This window comes from Apium graveolens, chromosome 6 (assembly GCF_009905375.1).
Source record: "Apium graveolens cultivar Ventura chromosome 6, ASM990537v1, whole genome shotgun sequence".
Taxonomy (NCBI): Eukaryota; Viridiplantae; Streptophyta; class Magnoliopsida; order Apiales; family Apiaceae; genus Apium; species Apium graveolens.
Genome location: NC_133652.1, coordinates 144406649 through 144430684, shown reverse-complemented (window position 1 = coordinate 144430684; position 24036 = coordinate 144406649). Strand labels below are relative to the sequence as shown.

The window sequence follows — 24036 nt, the reverse complement described above, 5'->3', positions numbered from 1 at the left end:
TGAGCACTGCATTGGCTAATTGACCGATTTGATTTTCCAAGGTCTTGATAGAAACCGCCTGACTCTTGCACAACAGCTTAAGTTCCTCAAAATCAGCACTAGTAGGTGCAGCTGTACTTCCCTGTTGAGGATATGATTGCCTTGTAGCATACTGCTGTGGTTGCTGTAATCCAGGTGGGTTAAATGTTTACTCACTCCTTGCTGATATGTTGGCTGAATAGCATTTTGATTATTCCCCCAGCTGAAATTTGGATGATTTCTGTTGTTAGGATGATAGGTTGCTGGCACAGGCTGCTGTTGTCGCTGATAATTATTCACATACTGAACAGATTCATTGACAAGAGAACACTGATCCGTAGCATGAGAACCTGCACAAAGCTCACAAACCATAGCTATTTGATTAACTCCATACGTAGCCAAAGAATCAACCTTCATTGATAGCGCTTGGAGCTGGGCTGCAATAGCGGTGGCTGCATCAACTTCCAGAATACCTGCTACCTTGCCTGACGTCATCCTCTGAGTTGGGTTTTGATGCTCATTTGCAGCCATCGTCTCGATAAGATTATACGCCTCAGTATAGCTTTTAGCCCATAAGGCGCCTCCAGCTGCTGCATCGAGCATGGGCCGAGATTGGGCCCCCAAACCATTATAAAAACCAGTGATTACCATCCAATCCGGCATTCCATGATGTGGACATTTTCTCAACATTTCCTTGTAGCATTCTCAAGCCTCGCACATAGATTCTGTAGGTTGCTGCGCAAATTGAGTAAGAGCACTCCTCATAGCAGCAGTCTTTGCCATTGGATAAAACTTCACCAGAAACTTTTGCGTAAGATCTTGCCACGTAGTGATTGACCCAGCTGGTTCAGAATGTAACCAGTCTTTAGCTTTATCCCTCAGTGAGAATGGGAAGAGCCTCAACTTGATAGCCTCATCAGTCATGCCATTATACTTAAAAGTGCTGCAGATCTCGACAAAATTCCTTATGTGCATGTTGGGGTCTTCAGTTGCCGCTCCTCCAAAAGAAACAGAATTCTGCACCATCTGAATAGTGCCCGGCTTGATTTCAAAGGTGTTAGCTTGAATAGCCGGATGAAGGATGCTTGACTGAATGTCATCAATTTTAGGCCGAGATAAATCCATAAGAGCTGGATCAGCTTGAACAATACGATCTCCCATGTTTACTGGTTCTTTCTGCTCAGTTCCTGAATCCGAATCCTCAAAATCTAACTTCTCCGGTGTATCAAGAACTTCGTCTTTCTCCTCAGCTGTATCTAAGGTCCTCTTGCGAGCACGAGAACGAGTTTGCATAAACGTTTGCTAAAGTACCTGAAACACAACCGAAAAGAGTAATTAACTACTACGTCCTAATCACTGAGTCCTAATGACCAATGATGGTAAGTACATAAACTAAACAAATACGCCGAGTCCCCGGCAGCGGCGCCAAAAACTTGTTAGGGCGAAATCACGCACTAATATTCACGCAAGTATACGCGTTCGCAAGTAATATAGAATACTTTCTAGTTCGTTCCCTCAGAGACTCAGACTAATTTATTGTCTAATTTAACTCACTCACCAATGTATGACTACTTCTCAATGTTAAGATAATAACACTTAAAATTGTTGATTAAATATTAACTATAATTAACTACTTAATTAACCACTTAACTAACACTTCAATTTATTAATAATAAAACACTCATGAGATCACAACTTCATTATTACTTCCTTCTATAGCCATTGTTATTACCTTTAGCATGTGACAATGATGATATTAATCGAATAACACAAAACTGATAAAAGCCAACTTTCATTGTACTAATACCATTCTACCAAACATCCACAATTAAGATAGAAGTTGAATAGTCATCAATTATGTTGAGTTCCTATATGTCTACAAAAATTGACAACACAACGATTTAAGCACAAGTTATTCCTTTTTGATTACATAGGGCAAATAAAACTGTTAGAGTTGCCCACTAATCATGCACAACGTACATGAACCTATGCTAGCATGGCAAGTTCTAAATCTCAAGATCCACCGTCGCTTCACAAGAAATTAACACCCTATCTTATATGTTCGCGACGCACATAAGACGAATACGCACAACCAATACTAGATATCATGCAATCATCACATACTAAAGTATTAAACAATTAACTAAAGAATTCCATAATAAATCCGTTGCAACCCCATGATCACGATTAGCCCATAATAGAACTTATCGCCATCATGGGTTCATATGAAATCATGATAAACAAACACAAGAAAATAATAACTAAACTGATTATATTAAAACAGAGTACGTCACAAGAGTAAATAAGTCAAAGCAAGAAAACTAGCATCCAACGTTACAACGAAACAAGAATCACAAGAATATATGCTTCCTCTTCGTTGCTGTGTGCTAAATCGGTCTTCTTCCTTATCTCCTTCGCTTCTTGCAAAACACAATCTAAAACATAATCTCCTCTTAATACTCTATGAAAACGTCTCAAATATACCTATATAATAGTCCCATAAAACTCAGATTACATAGAAGTTGGAAGCCAAACAGAAGTAGAAGTCTAAAATAATATATCTTTTTCCCCGACCTTGCGCGGCCGCTCAGCATTTCTGCGCGGGCGCGCAAGGCTGCTGCGCGGCCGCTCAGCATTGCTGCGCGGGCGCGCAGGACCCTTCTGGAAAAATTCCATGTTTGCTCCGTTTCTTCGCCGTAATCTGCCCGTTCTTTTCCTCTCGCAATGGTGAACACATGCCAAGGCTTATTCTTGATGATTCCTCCTTCGAAATGCAACTAATACCCTGAAATGCATAAACACTAGAAAAACGCATCAAATACACAAAATACTTGACTTCAAGACACCAATTTAAGCCATTTTAAGACGTTCTAAGTGGTATAAAATGCCACTTATCAATGCACAAGATAATCATTTACTAGATATAAGTTTAAAAGACGAAGTTACAAGATACTCCAATATACTTATATCTTTTCCGAATACTACTTGAACTACCACCGTTCAATGTATAAATAGTTCATCCCATAGATTAAGCTACAAGACAAAACTTGTATAGAATCAATCTTTAAAATATCATCAAAATAAAATTAAGTTACGAGATACTTCATTTGATGCAAACATCATTTTGAAAACTCGACCCTACCAACACTCAACAATCGTCCAACGGTAGCCTTTCTATCGAAGTGCTCTGGGTAGTATTGCAGAAATATCCAACTGGATGATGAACTCATTACGGGAGTTTGCCGCGCTAGGAAGACCACTCGCGATGATCAGTCGCAGTAGTGCAACCCCACCATTTTCTACATGTAGAGGAGAACCTGTCGGATTTACTTGTCAACCGAACACTGGACTCCTAAGGAATGGACCGTCTTAGCGGAACTTCCACGTCATTTGGGCCAATATAATAAGGTTGGGCCGGCGCCACTCGACCACTTACGCCACTCCTAGTTCAGATGAAATCCATGACTCTGAAATATAAAGCTCGTCCCCCCTTTCCCCAAGTAGAAACTTGTTGATACGGCTCCACCAAGAAGTCGTATCTAGTTAAAAAGGATAACTCATTGATATTTCCCAGGAGATGCCTGTTAATGGATTAACTTGTTTCAAGAATTTTACTTCCCTAGTGTTGGGTAAGTAATCAAAAACTCTTTTATCAAAATAGCAACCTTGTTGCGAATATAAAATATACCACAGAGCCGGATACCTCAGGTTTTGAGCGAGTATTTAAATCCCCTTCGAAAGGAGGATCTTAAATATAAAAATGAGTTTTGGGATCCGCCCTAACCTTTAAAATCATTTTGAAGACTCGAAAACATTTTTAAGAATGTTTGGAGTGATGCTGATTTAACAAAATAAATCAGTCCCAATATATTAGAAAATATCTGAATATTATTATTTAAATAATATTCCCATAAAGAATAATCTTTATAAAAATAATTGAAGTAGAAGTTTTAATACTTATACTTGAAATGAATATTAAATAACCAAAGATATACTTATACGAAAGTATTATCTTTATTTGAATAATCAAAAGTGAGTTTGATTATCGACACATTATTCTTTAATAAAATAAAGAATAATAATTAGTAAATAATCGGAGTCATAAGTCCTCGAATGAATATTCAAATAATAATATTCATTAAATAAAATAAACGGAGTCATAAGCCCTCGAATGAATATTCAAAATAATATTCATTAATAAAAATAAAGTTATCGAATAAACCTTATTCGATTCATAGTTTTGAAAACTATATCTATATATATATAAATATATATATAATATACTCGGGAACATCGACTCCCGGTTTTAGAAAATGTTCACCTTTGGGTCCCCTATTCTAAAGGTATATGCAATTACTGCTTATCTCTAGCATAGGTATTATGCAACTAATAAGCATTTGAATCAACAGATATATATCAAGATTACGAAACAGACATGCATATATACCATATCACATGCTCCAATATATCACAATATTTGCTAATTAACCATCATGCATCTATCACAAGATAATGCATATACATATGTATACATCACAACAACAGTATAACGGGTAGAAAACTTGCCTGAGTATTTCCGGATAGACTTAAGCTTAGAGTGGGTCCGATAACCTATGAACAACAACATAAGTCAAAATTCAACCCCGGTCGCTTAAGAAACTAGACTTTAACCAATCGAACCCTAACGTTCGCTTAGGGTCACTCCTACGCTTAACGAATCACATAAGTCATTCGAGTACCCTCGGCTCCACCATTTTTAATAAATTAACCATTAAGAATTTTAAGGCGATTTTTTCGCGAGTACTCTACCAACTGCCTAATCCACTTTACATAATTGTTTCATACTCCAATTAGTCATTTAAGGGCCTTAACCAAGGTCTCAAAGTAAAGTAAGGGGTAAAGGTTCGTTCGTGAAACGCCGTTACTTAAAACGGTCGTTTCTCCTAAACCGTAAATTGGATCTAAGCGAACCACATACCAAAACGAATCTTACAACATGATCTAGCTAAACATGAAAAATTTAAAGATTTTTCAGTGAGTTATCTGGTCCGAGATTCATGTACAACAGTCTAAGGAAAACGGGCATTACAACGGCTATATTTACGAGTTTTCCAAGTTTCTCACTACACCAAAACCTCACCAAACAACCCACAATTATTAACACATCAAAACCTCAACTACATAATACTATACCAGTCCTTATTCTCCAGATTCTTCATCTCAACCAACCACAATCAAGTTTTATTAACTATAACAAGATTCATTCACCAAATCACTCCAATTTCAAATCAAACTACTAATAATCAAAGATCATGCTTCTCATTTTGAAAACCAACCATCAAACTCACTAATAATAAAAGTAAAGGCTATGGTTTGAAGTTTATACCTTCCTTGGGAGGTGTTAAGTTGCTAGGAAGCCTTAGGGAGCCTCCTACAAGCTTGATCTTTCCAAAGAAATCAAGAACACAAAGTTAGGCTTTGAAGTTTCTAAAAGTACGATTGAAATAACTGTAAAGATGAGGGTCTTACCTTGCTTATTTGGATGAGACTTGTGAACAAGAGTTGTAGGCCATCTCAATAGCTTTCCAACGAGCTATAGAAGACAACATTTGAGTGAGTATTGAAGGAGATATGACAATTTGAAGTTGCTGGGTTTGTTTTGACCGAGAGCTTCTCTTCATGGGAGCAAAGTCAAATTTTTAGTTTTTGTGTTATGATATTTTGCTTGGTTGATTTCCTTTTTGGCTTGGCAAATTTTGATCTTTTACCATGATAACTTTTGCATGGCCAAGAATCAACCAACAACACACTTCTTTTTGTCATGCTTATGTCACCATGCTTGTGTCACCTTTTTAACACATGTCCTTTCCTTGGGGTTTGATGATGTCACAATCCTTGGCTTCTTGTACAAGCTTGTCTCTTGGTCGCTTATTTGTTTTACGGTTCGCTTAACTTTTGTTCTCGTTCGTCGTTTGAGGGATCATATCTGGGATCTTATTACTTGGGTTCCCCTAAACCTTTCTCAATATTTTATATTCCTTTTATGATCCTCTCTTATAATCCTTGAATTTAAATCATTTTAATCATGTTACCTTATACTCATTTCTTTCGGTATCTGGTGGATTTTCGGGAAAAATCAAAGTGTCCGGATTCGAATTCTAACGACCTTTACATACACTCATTTACTTTATGGAATACTAATACGATCTTAGAATTTCCATAAAAGTACTCCTATATAGCGTGGTCTGATAATTTTCCTTAATCAGCATCATCAGCAAAAGTCACTATTTATCCGTGTTTCAAAAATTCCAAAAATTGGGGTTATTACATTATTTATCGGATAATTAGTTATTATTCGAATCATAATCCCACTCAACAATCAATTACTCGTATAAATACGAGTCATTCACCTTTCTCGTATAATTATTGAGTTATTACGATTATTATTACAACTTATACGATTTAATCGATTATCGGTATTTAATTATTTATTATGAATAATTAGTACGATATTATACGAATAATTCACTATCGTCTGAATAATAATAATAATAGCAATAATCGAACTTATCGTTCAATTACTCGTATAATTACGAGTTATTGGCAATTCTCGAATAACTATCGAATCGCTATTATTACTATACCTATTCGATTAATTAATCAATTAATTAACTGTATTTAATATTTCGATACGAATAATTATTACGATATTCTTCGAATAATTATCGCTCGAATAATAATTTTAATTATCGAATCACTACTCGTATAGATACGAGTTACACATAATATTCACTAATTATCGGATTATTAATCATATTATTTAATCATTATTTATTAATTAATTACCTTATTATTAATTAATTACCTAATTATTAATTAATTAGATAACTAATAAATAATTAGATAAATAATTAAATAATTAAATAAATAAATTCAAATTTATAATTTACTAAAATAATTTAGAAATTAATAATACTATTTTTCAAAATTTAAAACTGATTTTTATTAAATTTTTAGAATTACTAAAACTAATTTCTAATTTTAGAAAAATAGAATAAATATTAAAATAACCAAAAACACAAAATCAGGGTTCAGGGTTAGGTTTTCAGGATCAAACCCGGGTCGAAACCGGGTTGTAAACCGGGTCGAACCCGGGTCGCTCAAGAACACCGCCTCGACTGCCCAGAAACCGGCGTCGGCGGCAATTTCCGGCGAGTAAAAATGGCGAGCAACTCGATTACTCCCTTCCCCAACTTCCAGCCTTCAACTGCAGCACCACAGACTCAAGCCTGGCGTCCCCATCGACCTCCTGCTTCGTCTTCGTCCAGCCCGACGCCGGAGCCGCGAAGAACAGCGGCGGCAGCGCCGCTTTTCCGGCGAGCACGAAATCGAAGCCAAAAACTACGAAACCGATGTCGTTCGACGAGAAAATCGACGATCTACTCATCTATATCGTCATAATCATCTAACAATCAACTAATTAAAGAACCTGAATTCAAAAATTAAACCCGAAATAACGACTTTAAAAATCGAGTAATCTATCAACAAAATCAACCACAGAATCAAGTAGAGAATTCAATAAGCTTCACATCCATTACTTACATGCTCGATTTGATGAACAGAAACGCCTTCAAAATTGGCTTTGATTCCAGGAACTCCAAGAACCCTAATCCCCCTTTTCTGAATTTTTCTGAATTTTTGTGATTAATTAATAATTAATTAATAAAAATTAGGCTATTTATACTATGAAAAATAATACCCCTAAATAAAATTAAGGGGCTAATTACACTCCTAATAAAAATATTTGGCCCTAGTTTTCATAATTTTTGGGTATTAAAATTTAATTTATAAATATTTTATATATACAATATATATGCCAAAAATTCCTAAAAATTGTGAATAATTCAAAAATACAAAGAAATGGTATAAATAAAAGTCCTATAGTTTTATAAAAACAAAAATGTGATTTTTGTGTGGTTTTTAACACTCAATAGGGTCCGGAAAAAGTCATTTTTCGTAAAACGAGAAAATTTATAAAATATCTAGATGTTCAGAATAATGCGATTGTAAAAGCCGTTTGATGAAAAATAAGGCCCATTATTTTATTTGAAATACTGGCTTTAAAATCATTGTTTGGGTTGCAAAACGTTTGTAATGAAACCTATGAATACGATATAAAACATTTGAAAAATACCTTAAAAATACAAAAATGATACGGAATACACATAACACATAACAATTAGGGTTTAACAGATAATCACACATAAATGACATATTAATACACATATTTTATTATAAATATGATATAATACAACGTAAATTTCCCGGTCGTTACATTCTTCCCCCTTAATAGGATTCTGTCCTCAGAATCTTCTACGAAAACAAATGAGGGTATTTTTCTAACATTTCACTTTCAAGTTCCCAGGTTGATTCTTCAACCATAGGATTTCTCCACAACACTCGCACTAAATATACAGACTTATTTCTCAACACTTTCTCTCGCCGATCTAAAATTCTTATCGGCTGCTCTACAAAAGACAAATCAGGTTGGATATCTATCGGTTCATACTCTATTACATGCCTAGAATCAGGATTATATCGCTTAAGCATTGACACATGAAACACATTGTGAATATGTTGCATATGAGGCGGTAAAGCTAATTTGTATGCAAGCTTTCCTACTCTCACTTAATTCCTGATATAAATCCTAACAGCCTTAAGTTCTGATATAAGTTCTGACTTCAGTAAGTTCTGATTTCCAGTAAGTCCTGATAAGTCCTGATATTAAGTTCTGAAACTAAACACAACAAATTAGACATGACATCACAATTATATCTAACAGGATCAGACCATTCTGCATGTGGTTTTGGGACTGATGCTTCATTTCCTGTAGCATCTCTCATAGGGACATGTGGACCTTTCTCAATACAGTCCACATATGCTTCATCTTGAGATAGCAGATGCAGGTGCATCTTCACCTTGCAATGGTGATAGTTGTCTTTATTCATAAATGGAATCTTTACTCTAACATCTTTTATGTTCATCTTGTTAGTTGTTGTGGTCTTTAAACTCTTTGTTCTTCAAGAGCTTGCTCTGATACCAATTGTTATTCCCAAACAATATAAACAAGAATTACAGAAGGGGGGGTTGAATGTAATTCTGGCTTCTTTTCGAATTTAAGAATGATTCTTCTACCAATAATAACTGTGTTTGATTTGCAAAGGTGCGGAATAAGAATATAACAGAAATCAAATTATAAAGCAATTAAATACAAGTATTTAAAAACTTTCCGGTGGATTAAACTTTTCCACCAGAGATATATATTAAGTAGAGAACCCTGTGAAACAGAATTGTTCACAGCTGCTTACAAGCTGAGGTACAAGAACTACAGAGAAATTCTTTACAAATTTTGCTTTATCTATTTCTCTAGTTTTTCTTGCTAACTTGGATTTTACCAAATTAATAAAATATGGTTCAACTTACTACCCTTGGTTTATATATCACCAAGTTACATAACAATAAGACAAGATAATAAGACAATCAATTTCGAATAAGTTCTATCTTTTCTTTAGTCTGTTGAATTAATTCTGGACCCAAAATCTTGCGTTCTCCAACTTCATCCCAATATACTGGTGATCTGCATTTTCTTCCATATAATGCTTCGTACGGTGGCATTCCAATGCTTGCGTGATAGTTGTTATTATAATAAAATTCAACCAAAGGTAAATGCTCATCCCAACTGCCATCGAAGTCAATCGCACAAACTCGTAGCATGTCTTCAATTGTTTGGATAGTTCTTTCACTTTGCCCATCGGTTTGCGGATGATAAGCGGTACTCATGTTTAATTTAGTTCCAAGGCTTTCTTGAAATTGTTTCCAAAATCTTAAATTGAATCGGGGGTCTCGATCAGATACGATAGATATTGGAACTCCATGTCGCATCACAATTTCCTTAAGATACAAGTGCACTAGCTTGTTAAGAGAAAATCTTTCATTAATTGGTAGAAAATGTGCCGACTTTGTTAGTGTGTCAATGATTACCCATATCGCATCATGATTTGCTTTAGTTCTTGGAAGTCATACCATAAAATCCATCGCTAGATGTTCCCATTTCCATTCTGGAATATCTAATGGTTGTAGTAATCCACTCGGACGTTGATGTTCCGCTTTAACTCGCTGGCATGTGTAGCATTTACTTACCCATTCTGCTATTTCCTTCTTCATATTCGGCCACCAAAAGTTTTCCTTCAGATCACGGTTTATTTTTGTACTTCCTGGATGAATGGAATACTTCGAACTGTGCACATCTCACAATATTTCTTCTTTCAGTCCTGCCACGTTAGGGATCCAGATTCTTGATGCAAAGCGTATAATTCCTTCGTTATCCTTCTGAGTTGTAATTTCTTCTCCCGTTAAGTCGTCATCTTTGAAAGAGATGTGTTCTAAGTCCAATCATGTATGATGATTTAGGAATAACTTTTATGTAATCTATTTTGATTTCATTGATATTAATAAAAGACTTGTTTTGGTTTTATTGCGGGCTTTATCTATTTAAGTGTTTAAATAAGATATACCATAGTTTAGAGTAAAACTTTTTATGGATTATGATGAGATCATAATAATGAGACCTAAAAGATGATAAGTCTAAACTTAAATATTTCCTGGTCGTAGGATTACTAACTGGTAATTAGTAATCCGCAAAGATCGGTACATACTATGTTTGCTTCATTATGAAGGATGTCTGTTCTCATAGACATTTGTGTGGTGACACTATAGCTAGTATGTAGGTGCTTATTATAGAATAAGTTCACTGAACATGACTCACACAGCTGGACAAATGATGGAGTTCACTCACGGGTCAGCAGTTGTTCACATAGTGATAGTTGTACAAGTATCCTTAGACTTGAGGTCATCATAGTCATCTTGTGTACACTGAACTATGCTTTGGTTTAGTTCTTAGTCTCCAGGGACAATTATAAGGGCTCTACTGGGTATAGGAATTTGTCCACGAAGATAGTGTATGATCAATAAAGGATCTACCCCTTCCAGTGAAGGAAGAAAATGTTCAATACTGATCCACTTATGCTAGTTCAGGAATCTCTGGCCAGAGTGAATGAAATTAGAAAGTAGTTTCTAATTTACATTAAATAGAACTAAGCATAGTGAATGGGAAAGCAAATGATTAAATAAGATAGGCTTGACACAAGTTCCATGCCTTGTATTTAATCGTGACATTGCAGGGTGGAAGGAATTGATTGTACGGTAACTATTCACTAAATAGGTTCTTGGAATTCTAAGCAGTGAATTTGTATTATCCGGATAGTCGCGATATGCTGAGAAGTATCCCTCACGATGTAGAATAAATATGATTAATTTATTAATTAATCATATTTAATAAATTAGAGAATTTATATAAATAATGATAAAATAGTTTTATTATTATTTATTTCTACTACCGGCTTAATATTGAACCTACTTGGTCACACCATAAATGAGAATGATTTAATGGTGGAGGAATTAATTAATAATGGCTGGTAATTATTTATTTGTGAAATAAATAATTAATTAGCAGATTTAAGTAGAAAAGGGATTAATGATTAAAAGGTGTTTTAATTATTAGTTAATTGGTTAATAAGAATAATCAATTAAAGGGTTAATAATAATAATATTTTATGGAAAATTTTCAGCTGAAAATTTTGCCTATAAATATACTATTATAAACCCTATTTGCCTCAACCCAAATAATTAACCCTAATTCTAAAGTAGAACAAGAGGGAGGCAACTAATTCTCTCAACCTCTTCCTCCTCCATCACATTGTACTCTTGGTGGATACCGGTGGAGTGCTTCACACTTGAGGAGCAGCTGCTAGGGATCTCCGCTCATCATTCTTGGATCGCTATTAAATACCTCCATCTTTCCATTAACATAAAGCTTCTTAAGGTAAACATACTGAACTACGAATTAAATAATATTTTTCGCATGGATCCCGCAGAGGGTTTCGGTTTTTTTTAAGATTTAAATTTACGTTTTCGTTGCGTTTATGTGCTAAAAACCCTTAAATCTTGACTCATCACTTCTTCTTGACAGCGGCGAATCTTCTCTAGTAATTCCTGTTGAAAAGTTATAGCGTAAATAGCTTCAGTAGATTCATTGGGAACACGAATCTCGATTTCCAACTTATCAAATTCTTTGGCTAATTCTTCACATGAAGTTAACAGATTCAATCTCTCTTTCTGGCTCAGCGCATCTGTCACAACATTCGCTTTTCCTGGATGATAACTGATCGTAACATCGTAATCTTTAATCAATTCCATCCAGCGGCGTTGTCTCACGTTCAGTTCCTTCTGCGTAAAGATGTACTTCAGAATTTTATGATCCGTGTAGTTTTTGAATTTCTCACCGTAGAGATAGTGTCTCCAAAGTTTCAACACAAATATGGTCGCTTCTAATTCCAGGTCATGCGTAGGATATTTTTGTTCATGAGGTTTTAGCTGTCTCGAAGCATATGCAATGATATTACCGTGCTGCATCAGTACACATCCTAATCTGCGGTATGAAGCATCGCTGTAAATGACAAAATTTCCATACTCTTTTGGCAATACGAGTACTGGTGCAGTTACTAATCGATTCTTCAGCTTTGGAAACTTTCTTCACACTTGTCATCCCATACGAACTTTTCACTTTTTCGAGTTAACTTGGTCAACGGCGTTGCTATTTTGGAAAAATCTTTGACAAATCTTCTATAATATCCTGCCAATCCCAAGAAACTTCGAACATCCGTCGGTGTCTTTGGCCTTTCCCAACTCAACACAGCTTCAATCTTCGCTGGATCGACTTGAATGCCTTCTCTACTGATGATGTGCCCTAAAAATTGTACTTTCTTCAACCAGAATTCATATTTTGAGAATTTCGCGTACAGTTGCTCTTTCCTTAGAATTTCCAAAGCTATCCTCAAGTGCTCAGCATGCTCTTCTTCCGTCTTTGAGTAAATCAAGATGTCATCGATAAATACAATCACGAATTTATCCAAGTATTTCTTGAATACCCTATTCATCAGATCCATGAATATTGATGGCGCGTTGGTCAACCCGAATGCCATTACAAGAAACTCGTAATGTCCATATCTAGTACGGAATGCAGTCTTGGGAATATCTTCAGCTTTAATCTTTAATTGATGATAGCCCGATCGCAAATCTATCTTCGAAAACTATGCGGCTCCTTTTAGCTGATCGAACAAATCGTCAATTTTCAGTAAAGGATACTTATTCTTGATAGTGAGCTTATTCAATTCCCGATAGTCAATGTATAGTCGCATGCTGCCATCTTTCTTGTTCACGAACAATACCGGTGCACCCCACGGAGATACACTGGGTCTTATGATACCTCGGTCTAGAAGATCTTGCAATTGCGTTGACAATTCCTTCATCTCGACTGGAGCCATTCGGTATGGAGCTTTCGAAACTGGATCTGTACCTGACGCTAAATCAATCATAAATTCAATTTCTCGATCTGGCGTTAACCTTGGAATCTCGTCTAGAAAGACGTCAGGAAATTCACATACAACTGGAATGTCTTCTATTTTAGGACTTCCCTTCTCGGTATCTAACACGTAGGCTATATACATCTCACATCCATGTCGAAGCAATCGTTTGGTCTGCATTACTGTCAGAAATTTCTTTCGTTGTTTTTCGCCTTTGAATATTACCGTTGCATTTTTCGCAGTTTGCAATCTCACTTTCTTGTTTGCGCAATCGATATGAGCATTATGACAAGCTAACCAATTCATTCCCAAAATAACGTCAAACTCTCCTAACATAAAAGAAATTAAGTCTACGGAGAAATGATGTCCGACTATTTCTATATCGCACACAGGACATACTCGATCTACTAGAACTTGGTCGTCATTCGCTAATTTTATAATTAATGTCTCGCCCAACCATTCAATTTTGCAATGTAACTTATCAAAGAATTCTTCAGAAATAAATGAACGAGTAGCTCCAGAATCAATTAATACTTTTGAATCTATGGAATTCACCAAGAGCGTACCTGCAGTTACACTAGGACTCTGCACTGCTTCTTTCATTGTCATGTTAAAAGTTTTTACTCTTGGTTGATTAGGCGGTTGTGGAGGATGTAATGCTAACACTTTCGGAATACTAGCTGTCATTGCTGGTCCTTTGCAATTCCTAATGATATGCCCTTTCTTTTCCACACTGGAAGCAAGTAATTTCTGCTATATTTCCCGTTGGACATTCATTAGAATAGTGCACTTTCTGCTTACATTTGTAATATGTCACATCCACTTTGATACATATGCCGGTATGTTTTCGACTACATGACTTGCAATACGGCACTAGGACTCTGACAATTCCCTGCTGGCTAGGGGCTTGGAAATGATTACCTGTTTTCTGGATACCTTGTCCTATCCTTTGAAAATTCAAATTTTTCCGGGCTTGAAATCCCGGCTTCCGGCTGGAGCGGTCTTAGAAACTTCCCTGTCCTCTTTCCTTTTGAGATCTTTCGCTTTCCCCTTCAATAATCAAGGCTTTCTGGACTACGGCGGTATACATTGTTAATTCAAAAACTGCAACTTGTCCACGGATCCACGATCGTAATCCTTCTTGAAACCTTTGGACTCATTTTTCCTCAGTATCCACTTGTTCTGGGACAAACCTAGCCAATTCAGTAAATTTGGCTTCATACTCTGTCACGGACATACTTTCCTACTTCAGTTCCAAAACTTAATCTGCATTTGATTTCTCACATAGCGAGGAAAATGTTTCTCTAAGAACAGCTGTTTAAACCTATCCCATGCAATAACATATTCACCCTCTAAAGCCTTCTTAGATTCCCACCAATAATTCGCTTCTCCTTTTAACAAGTAACTAGCAAAGTCAGTCTTCTGGTCTTCACATATCTTTACTAGCGCAAATGCTTTCTCTATTTCTTTCAACCAAGTGGTAGCCTTAATAGGATCTGCTGACCCATCATACTCTAGAGGTTTAATCGACTGAAACTATTTGAAAGTAACAATAGGTATAGCTGGTGGTATCTGGGGCTCAGGACGAAGTGGTTGTTATAACATTTGTTGTTGAATCTGCTGTTGCTGTTGCTGCATCTGTAGCTGCATTTGTAGCTGTATCATTATCATATGTTGCTGCATTAGATGGAACATCTGGTTCATGGTATCATTGGTCTGTTCTTCGGAATTGCTGTTGGAAGTCTCAGTCCTAGTCTTTCTCTTGGGTGTCATTTGCTGATAATAAAACAAGTGGTGTCTTTTTAACAGTTTATTAAACAATTGACAGTAGATAAGAAAACCATTTATCCTGTATTAATAAAATTTAGATAATAGTTCGAAGGAAGAAAACAGTCTACGTAATATAAAAACAGGAAATATAAACAGTTTATAAAAACAAAAAATGTAAACAGTTAAATGAAATGTTTGTTCTTTTCTTTTCTTTTCGACAGAATTTAAAGTACGAAAAGCTGTAAAACAATAAAGTAAAGGTAAATGATGTAAAACTGTAAAGACTGAAATTTAAATAAAGAAATTTGAAAAGTTCATTTTATATATGACACCAGCCTCAGGTGTAAGTGTTTGGTACAAAAAGTCTCGCTCTGCTGGTCATAACTGCGGCTACAAGTCAAACTAACTACTACAAGTCAAACTACTGCTACACACATACACACTACTCACTATGTCATACTAGGCTGCATCTATATATATCTGACCTCTGAAGTCGATCGTCTCAGAACCCTGGCGGAATACGCCTCAACTCATCTTGAAGTATCTGGACCAATGTCTGCGCTAAACAGAAAATCTTATAAAACTCCGCAAAAGAAGGCGGCCCCACATATGTCAAATCATCCAACTCTCAGGTAGCACTCATCAAAGCAGACTGTAACATCTGCCTCATCTTATAATCTGGCTGTAAGGCGGCTAACGGTCCTCGGTCTCTCTGATCAAATAATGCATAATCTCTCTACACTGAGCTTTCCAGTACTCAACGTCCTCTCTCATAACCCTGTACTCATGGTACGGTACCATATGTGGCTGTGCAACCTGTCCCACTGACTCCTGTGACGGAACCCTCGGCATCCCTGCACCCTGCTGTGGTAACCCCAACTTTAAATCCATATCATGCTCACCCATTCCCTCAACTGGGATCATCTGAAATATGTCTGGCTTTGGGGCATATACTGGTATAGGAGGTAACACTGGTGGTGGTGGAAGCTCTAGCTCAATACCCGGTATAAACTGATGTTCTACCGGAAGTGGAAGTGAGATCATCGGCTCAAAGAACTCCAATGGATCAAACATCTCTATAGGGTCATGAACTATCACCTGCACTGGGGATGCCGGCTCTTGTGGCAATGGTGGTGGAGGAGGAAGAGGAGGAAATATGAACTCAGATACTGGTGGCACAACTGGTGTGACTGGCCCGGTAACTGTCCTCTCAGAAGAAGCTGAATAACCTGACGACGCCATCTGATAATATACCAAAGAAAAAAGAAAGGTCACTAAATCATTCCTAACACTAATACTTTCTTATCCTAATCTTATCTAAATCCTAACACTACTCTTCCTAGTTGACTATTCCTATCCTATGTGATCTCCCTATCTTATCTTAACCCTAATGTGCTTGTTTTCAGGGACCAAACCTACAGCTCTAATGCCAAACCTGTAACGCCCTCCAGACCCGGGGTATAAGTCTGGGGGTTACTAGCTAATCACTAAACCTGTACAATCTGATTAAAAATAATAACGAAATGAATCTAAACCCCTTTAACACTAACCATGATCTTTTTTAGGTTGAAGTATGAAAACAAGAGCCACTAACTACTTTATTACAAACCAAATTCAAAATCTTACAAACTCTCTTTATTACAAACCATTGTCTAACCAGTTTTAAACTAAGTTCATCTTTTATTCAAACACACTCGCTAACTATCTACACTCCACCTGTTCGGGCAACTCAAAGCTTTCTTCCTGGATTGGGATCAACACCTTGGGTATAAGAGGATCCCGAGGCTTGACCCGCTTCTTTACCACTCGAGTCCTGATGGGTTTCATATTCCTTTTTAACTGAAAACAATAAGGTGAATAACAACAAAAAGGGGTGAGCTAGAAATTGCTCAACAAGTCCGCAAAATATAAACAATGTTGAAGCAGTTTAAATGAATCGGTAACCTGGGTATATCTGCAAAGATATAACCCCGCGAGAATAGAAAGAAGGCCATTGCAGGCGAGTACAAATGAACTAAACTAGACACAAGTTCACATCTATATCCTGGTGATCAGCCAGGATACAATGCAGATCTATATCTCCCTATATATATCAAGTCGGGTACCCAAGCTCTATGACCCATCTCAAGGCACCGGTCATGTTCCGGTCCTTAGGATCAAGTAAAACTTAATCCCCAAAATATCGCTATCCAGTCCATACCATAACAACCGGAACAATCGGTATGCTTTGATATATTCTAATCACCAGAATATATCAATATAAGTGAGTAACAAATGGAATATGAATAAGGAATTCAAGGAAAAAGGAGAAATCAAGAATCGAAATGAAATATGAACAAGAGAATAACAAGTGTGTATCAGTGTTTATGAACAAGAATCAAAAGAGTGCAAGCATGACAAGAATCTGAAGAAATATCACTATTCTGAAATTAGAATAGGGGAAAAACTTGCCTTCTGCGCGACTTACTGGAAATATGTCACCTTCTTCTATCACCGACTCAACCTGCCTTGTTGGTTTAGCTTCTGTTAGAGAAATAGATTGGTTTAGTCATTTCATACTTCAATTACGTCTTGAACCGACTTCACATCGTTCCTAATATCTACCCATACGCTTATGACTGACTCGTATATTATATATTAGCAAGTAAGACTCGATTAACCACATAATACACATAAGCACATAATCATTTTTATAGTTAAAATAATTTTTAGAATTAAAATCGACTCGCTGATCGCTCAACTGATCATTATCTGATTCGTTCCCTATTTTTCGGAATTTTTTGGACTCGTCTCGGCACGCGATTCGGCTTATAATCAAACAAATAACAAATTCAAATAATTTTTAGAAAAAATTAGGTTTTAATATTATTTTTAATGAAAAGAATTCATCTTTCTGAGTCAAAAGGGCTTTCGTTTGTCAAGGATTTTGCGAAGATGGCAACGCCACTGACCAAGTTGACTCGAAAAAGTGAAAAGTTCGTATGGGATGACAAATGTGAAGAAAGTTTTCAAGAACTAAAGAATCGGTTAGTAACCGCACCGGTACTTGTATTTCCAGATGAGCATGGAGATTTTGTCATTTACAGTGACGCTTCATACTACGGACTAGGATGTGTACTGATGCAACATGGGAATGTAATTGCATATGCCTCAAGACAATTAAAACCTCATGAAAAGAAATATCCTACACATGATCTGGAATTAGCAGCGATCGTGTTTGCATTGAAACTTTGGAGACACTATCTTTACGGTGAAAAATGTGAAATCTACACGGAACATAAAAGTTTAAAGTACATCTTTATGCAGAAGGAACTTAACATGAGGCAATGACGATGGCTAGAATTGATTAAAGATTATGATGTTACGATTAGCTATCATCCAGGGAAAGTGAACGTTGTGGCAGATGCACTGAGCCGAAAATAAAGATTGAATTTGTTAACTTCATCTGAAGAATTAGCCAAGGAATTTGACAAGTTGGAAATTGAGATTCGTATTCCCAATGACTCTACTGAAGCTATTTACGCAATGACTTTCCATCCGGAATTATTGGAAAAGATTCGACGATGTCAAGAAGAAGTGATGGGTCAAGATGACAACTTAACGGGAGAAGAAATCACCACCCAGAAGGATAACGAAGGAATTTTATGCTTTGCATCAAGAGTCTGGATCCCTAATATGGTCGAGCTGAGGAAGAGATATTACGAGGTGCGCACAGTTCGAAATATTCCATACATCCGGGAAGTACAAAAATGTATCACGAACTGAAAGAAAACTTTTGGTGGCCAAATATGAAGAAGGAGATAGCAGAATGGGTAAGTAAATGCAAAACATGCCAACGAGTTAAAGCGAAATATCAATGTCCAAGTGGATTACTGCAACCATTGGATATTCCAGAATGGAAGTGGGAACATCTAGAAATGGATTTTATGGTAAGACTTCCAAGAACCAAAGCAAATCATGACGCGATATGGGTAATCATTGACAGACTAACGAAGTCAGCACACTTTCTACCGATTAATGAAAGATTTTCACTCGACAAGCTAGTGCACTTTGTTAGGCGGAAAGACACGCGCTAATAATTCACGCAAGTATACGTGTTCGCAAGTAATATAGAATAATTTCTAGTTCGTTCCCACAGAGACTTAGACCAGTTATGTTTAATTAACACTTACTCACCAATGTATGATTACTTCTGAATGTCAAGACAATAACACGTAGATTTGATTAACTAATTATTAACTATAATTAACTACGAGAATTAAACATTTAATTGACACTTAAATTAATAATATTAAACACACATGAGATCATAACTTCATTAATACTTCCGTCAATAGTTATTGTTATTACCCTTAGCATGTAACGGTGATGATATTAATCGAACAACACGAAACTGATAAAAGCCAACTTTCGTTGTACTAATACCATTCTATCAAACATCCACAATTAAGATAGAAGTTGAATAGGCATCAATCATGTTGAGACCCTATATGTCTACAGAATTTGACAATATAACGATTTAAGCACAAGTTATTCCTTATGATTACACAGGGCAAGTAAAACGGTTAGAGTTACCCACTAATCATGCATACACATACATGAACCTATGCTAGCATGGCAAGTTCTAAACATCAAGATCCACTGTCACTTCACAAGAGATTAACACCATATCTTATATGTTCGCGACGCACATAAGACGAATAAGCGCAACCTATACTAGATATCATACAATCATCACACACTAAGGTATTAAACAACTAACTAAAGAATTCCAAAGTAAATCCGTTACGACCTCATGATCACGATTAGCCCATGATAGAACTCATCGTCACCATGGGTTCATATAAAACATTATATTAACACACAAGAATAACTAATAAAAATACTTATTAAAACTAGAGTACATCACAAGAGTAATAAGGTTCAAAGTAAAGAAAACTAGCATCCACTGATACAACGAATAAAAGAATCACAAGAAAACTATACTTCCTCTTCTTCGTTGTGATGTGCTAAAACGGTCTTCTTCCTTCTCTCCTCGCTCCTTAATTGATACCACGATTTATCACACGTGAAACATCTCTGAAAACTACTTATATAGAAGCCCCACAAGTCTCAGCTATCTCAGAAGTCGGAAGTCCAACAGAAATAGAACTCTAAAAATCAGAATTTTATTTCACGACCCTGAGCGGCCACCCAACAATCTTGAGCGGGCGCCCAGCTTCCTGAGCGGCCGCCCAGCCAGGCTGAGCGGGCGCCCAGCACCTCACTGGAAAATTTATTATTTTGATCATGTTTTCTGCTGCGTTCTACTCCTAACTTCCCACTTGCAATGCCAAACACATACCTAGGCTTATTCCTGATGAAATCTCACCACGAATGCAAGTAATACCCTGAAATGCACAAACACTAGAAAAATGCATCAAATACACAAAATACTTGATTTCAAGACATCAATTCAAGCCATTATAAGATGTTCTAAGTGGTATAAAATGGCACTTTTCACACCCCCAAACTTAAATCGATGCTTGTCCTCAAGCGTCACAGACTCAAAAATAAAACAAAAACATGCATGAATGCAATCTACATGAAATGCAGCGATCCCCCTCACAACGACTAAACCAACCAACTCATGACATCTCAACAAATGCAAATAGGCAAATAAAGATCAATCAAATCATGCAAACTAACATACAACCAGAAACATGGTGTGTGCGGATGCTTAACAGATATGCTTCAAAACTAGATCAATTATCATAACTCGACTATCCTCAAGGCAATCACATGATTATACGAAGAATAAATTCTAGGCACAAAATGACTTATAACACTTCAGGATCACTGGAGCTCATTACGGAATCATGCTTTTTATTCAACACAACAACAAATGCTTATTTGACCGTGCAATGAGTGAGGTCCACAAAAGACTTATGCAATGGCATCCATTTAGTGAGCGTTAGGTTAGCGGATCCCAGACTATAAAAGCCTTAGGTCACTAGGCACAAAGTCCCCTAAGAAGTTAATAACTCGAATACCAAAGAGCCCACTCGTGATCAATTATGCATTAACTCTTTTTTTTCTTTTTTTTTCTTCTTTTTTTATCTTTTTTTTATTTTTTTTCTCTTTTTTTTCAAATTTCTGGGCAAGTGTGTTTCGCTCCATCTTGCTCAACCCTAGACTACTCGCATAAAAATACGAGCCGGCTACCAGCCATTTGACGCCTAGCCACAATTAGCAATGAATTTCAATTTTTACTCCAATTTTTTTCTTTTCATGCCTTTTATCATTAAGAGCCTATCATAAATTCTAAGCATAATCAATAGATTAACCTTAAAAACCATCAAGCCATGACAACAACCTAGTCCTTAAGCATACTCTAAGACTTAGTGAAATTACAAGTGTTTCTAGCATGCATGTCAACCTACAAGACTCAACATCACTCTAATGCTATCACTACAGTCATATCAATATCACAAATCAATCGGTAAAGCAACGCAAAAGGGATCATGGTATATGCATGAGCTAAATGACATGATAAATAAAGCTATAAAATAAAATAAAAAAACTATATGGCAAAAATATGCAATTATATGAACTAAACTATCATGAATATGCAACTACATGACACACACACAAAAATATTCCTTAACTACCACCCCCAAACTTAAAATCTTCACCGTCCCCAATGAAGGTAGTAGAAAGGAACACAGGGTATACCTACTCAGAGAAATCATCATCATCACCCTCAGAGGGTGGAGTATCAGTAGGCGGATAAGCAGAGTCCTCTCCAAAAATGGGCCACTGGATGTCAGCTCTAAGGCCTCTGAAAGCAGTCCCAAGTGCAAGGGTGAGCTCCTCAGCGAACCTACTCTACGTCTTATACATTACATCCATCCTCCTCGACAGCCTCCTATACTGGGCATCAGCCATCCCAGCACCCTCCTGAGCTCTAGAAGAGCCTGCCTCATCACGCCCCGGCCTAGCCATGGTAGTACCAGCTGTTGGAAGTCCTCCTAGAAGATGATAACCCAACCCATGCTCCTCGGGCTCTCCACCTGTCTACTCCTGCATCGCATTCAAAGTCGCTGAATCAATAAGAGCGGCCGACATCTGCAACTGCTCGTGAGAAGGCCAATGAACTCCCACTGCTCGGCATAGCTTCGTGACAATAGATGCATAAGGGATGTTAATGTGCTTCGCTCCCCTTAAAAACTTCAAAATACCTTGGTAGATGAACTCACCAAGGTCCACATAATACTCCTCATTCAAAATACCCCATAACAATCTTGCTCGGTCAACTGTAACCTCATGTGCATGTGAAGTAGGCAGAATATTAGCACAAATAAAGGCATTCTATGCACGGGCATACCTATTCATCACAATCGCCGGAAAAGAACGATACTCGTTATTTCCCGTCTTGAACTTCCACACCGTGCCCGGTTGACAGAGAGTAGCACAAATCAAATCCAAATCAAATTCCTCGGAGGGCTTCTCATTCCAATTCTCCTCCGTGGACTTCTGCCGTCGCTGTCCAATCACACGACGAATCACCTCCGGATGATAATCCACTGTAAGCCCACGAACAACAGTAAACCCATTCTTTTCAGCCTTTGCGTTCGCATAAAACTTGCGAACCACGTTCATCGGAACCGCCTCCGGTGACACATAAAAAGAAATCCACCCCATTTCAGCAATCATCGACAACAACTCACCATCCCTCCCCGATGGTAAGAATCCCCTCTCCTTCAAAATCGGCTTAGCCAGAAGCCTAGTATACCCCTCCTCAGCAGCCCTATCAAACAAATGAGGTCTCGCAGCAGTTCCCCTCGAAGAATCAGCAGTAGGAACGGTGCTGCTGCTATCAATAGTTCGGGATCTCTTGGGTGCCATTGAAGACTGAGAGAAAGTGTTTAAGAGTTGTGTTTTGAGTTTAGGAGAGAGTTTTAAAGTTGAAAGTATGTGGGAGTGTATATGGCAGAGTTGTATGTATATATAGGGTAGGAATTAGGGTTAGAAATTGAATAGGAGTAGGTTTGTGAGGAAAAAAATATGGGTTATAGGAAAAGAAATCGTGGGATTGTGTTTTTATTTTTGTTTTTCTGATTTTTTTGGATTTTTCATAAGGCAAAAATTTTTTCAGACAGTCGGGGGTTGGGGGTTGAGCGGCCGCTCAGCAAAGCTGCGCGGACGCCCAGAGGGTGTCTGGAAAAAAAATTTCTTGCCCATATATTTCTGATTTTTTTGTGTTTTTGGATAGGTTACTAACTTCTAAGGGTTCCTATAGTCACATTACTTGGGTTGCCTCCCAAGAAGCGCTTCTTTTACGTCATTAGCTTGACGTAGAGTACCTTGCTCAAGTTGACAATAAAACGGCACTAACCATTTCCCGGTTTTCTGTGTCCCCATAGTAATGCTTCAAACGCTGACCATTAACCTTGAATGCTTGGCCCAGATCATTCTCAAAAATCTCCACCACTCCATTGGAAACACAGTTTTGACAATAAAAGGTCCGGACCACCTTGATTTCAACTTTCCAGGAAAAAGTCGGAGACGAGAGTTGAATAAAAGAACTTGTTTCCCCGGCACAAATGACTTAGGAGATAACTTCCTGTCGTGCCACCTTTTCACTTTTTCCTTGTACATTTTGTAGTTCTCATAAGCTTGAAGTCGAAATTCTTCAAGTTCATTTACCTGAAGAATTCGCTTCTTCCCAGCTGCATCTAGATCAAGGTTCAACTTCTTCAACTCCCAATAAGCCTTATACTCAAGC

General features: G+C 37.1%; 1 non-coding gene across 1 annotated transcript; it reads left to right on the top strand.

Moving 5' to 3' along the window:
* Positions 1-679: 679 nt before the first annotated feature.
* On the top strand, positions 680-786 carry LOC141669730 (small nucleolar RNA R71). The gene has a single exon (XR_012553994.1). It is a non-coding gene; the product is annotated as a small nucleolar RNA R71 (small nucleolar RNA).
* The last annotated feature ends 23250 nt before the right edge of the window (positions 787-24036 follow it).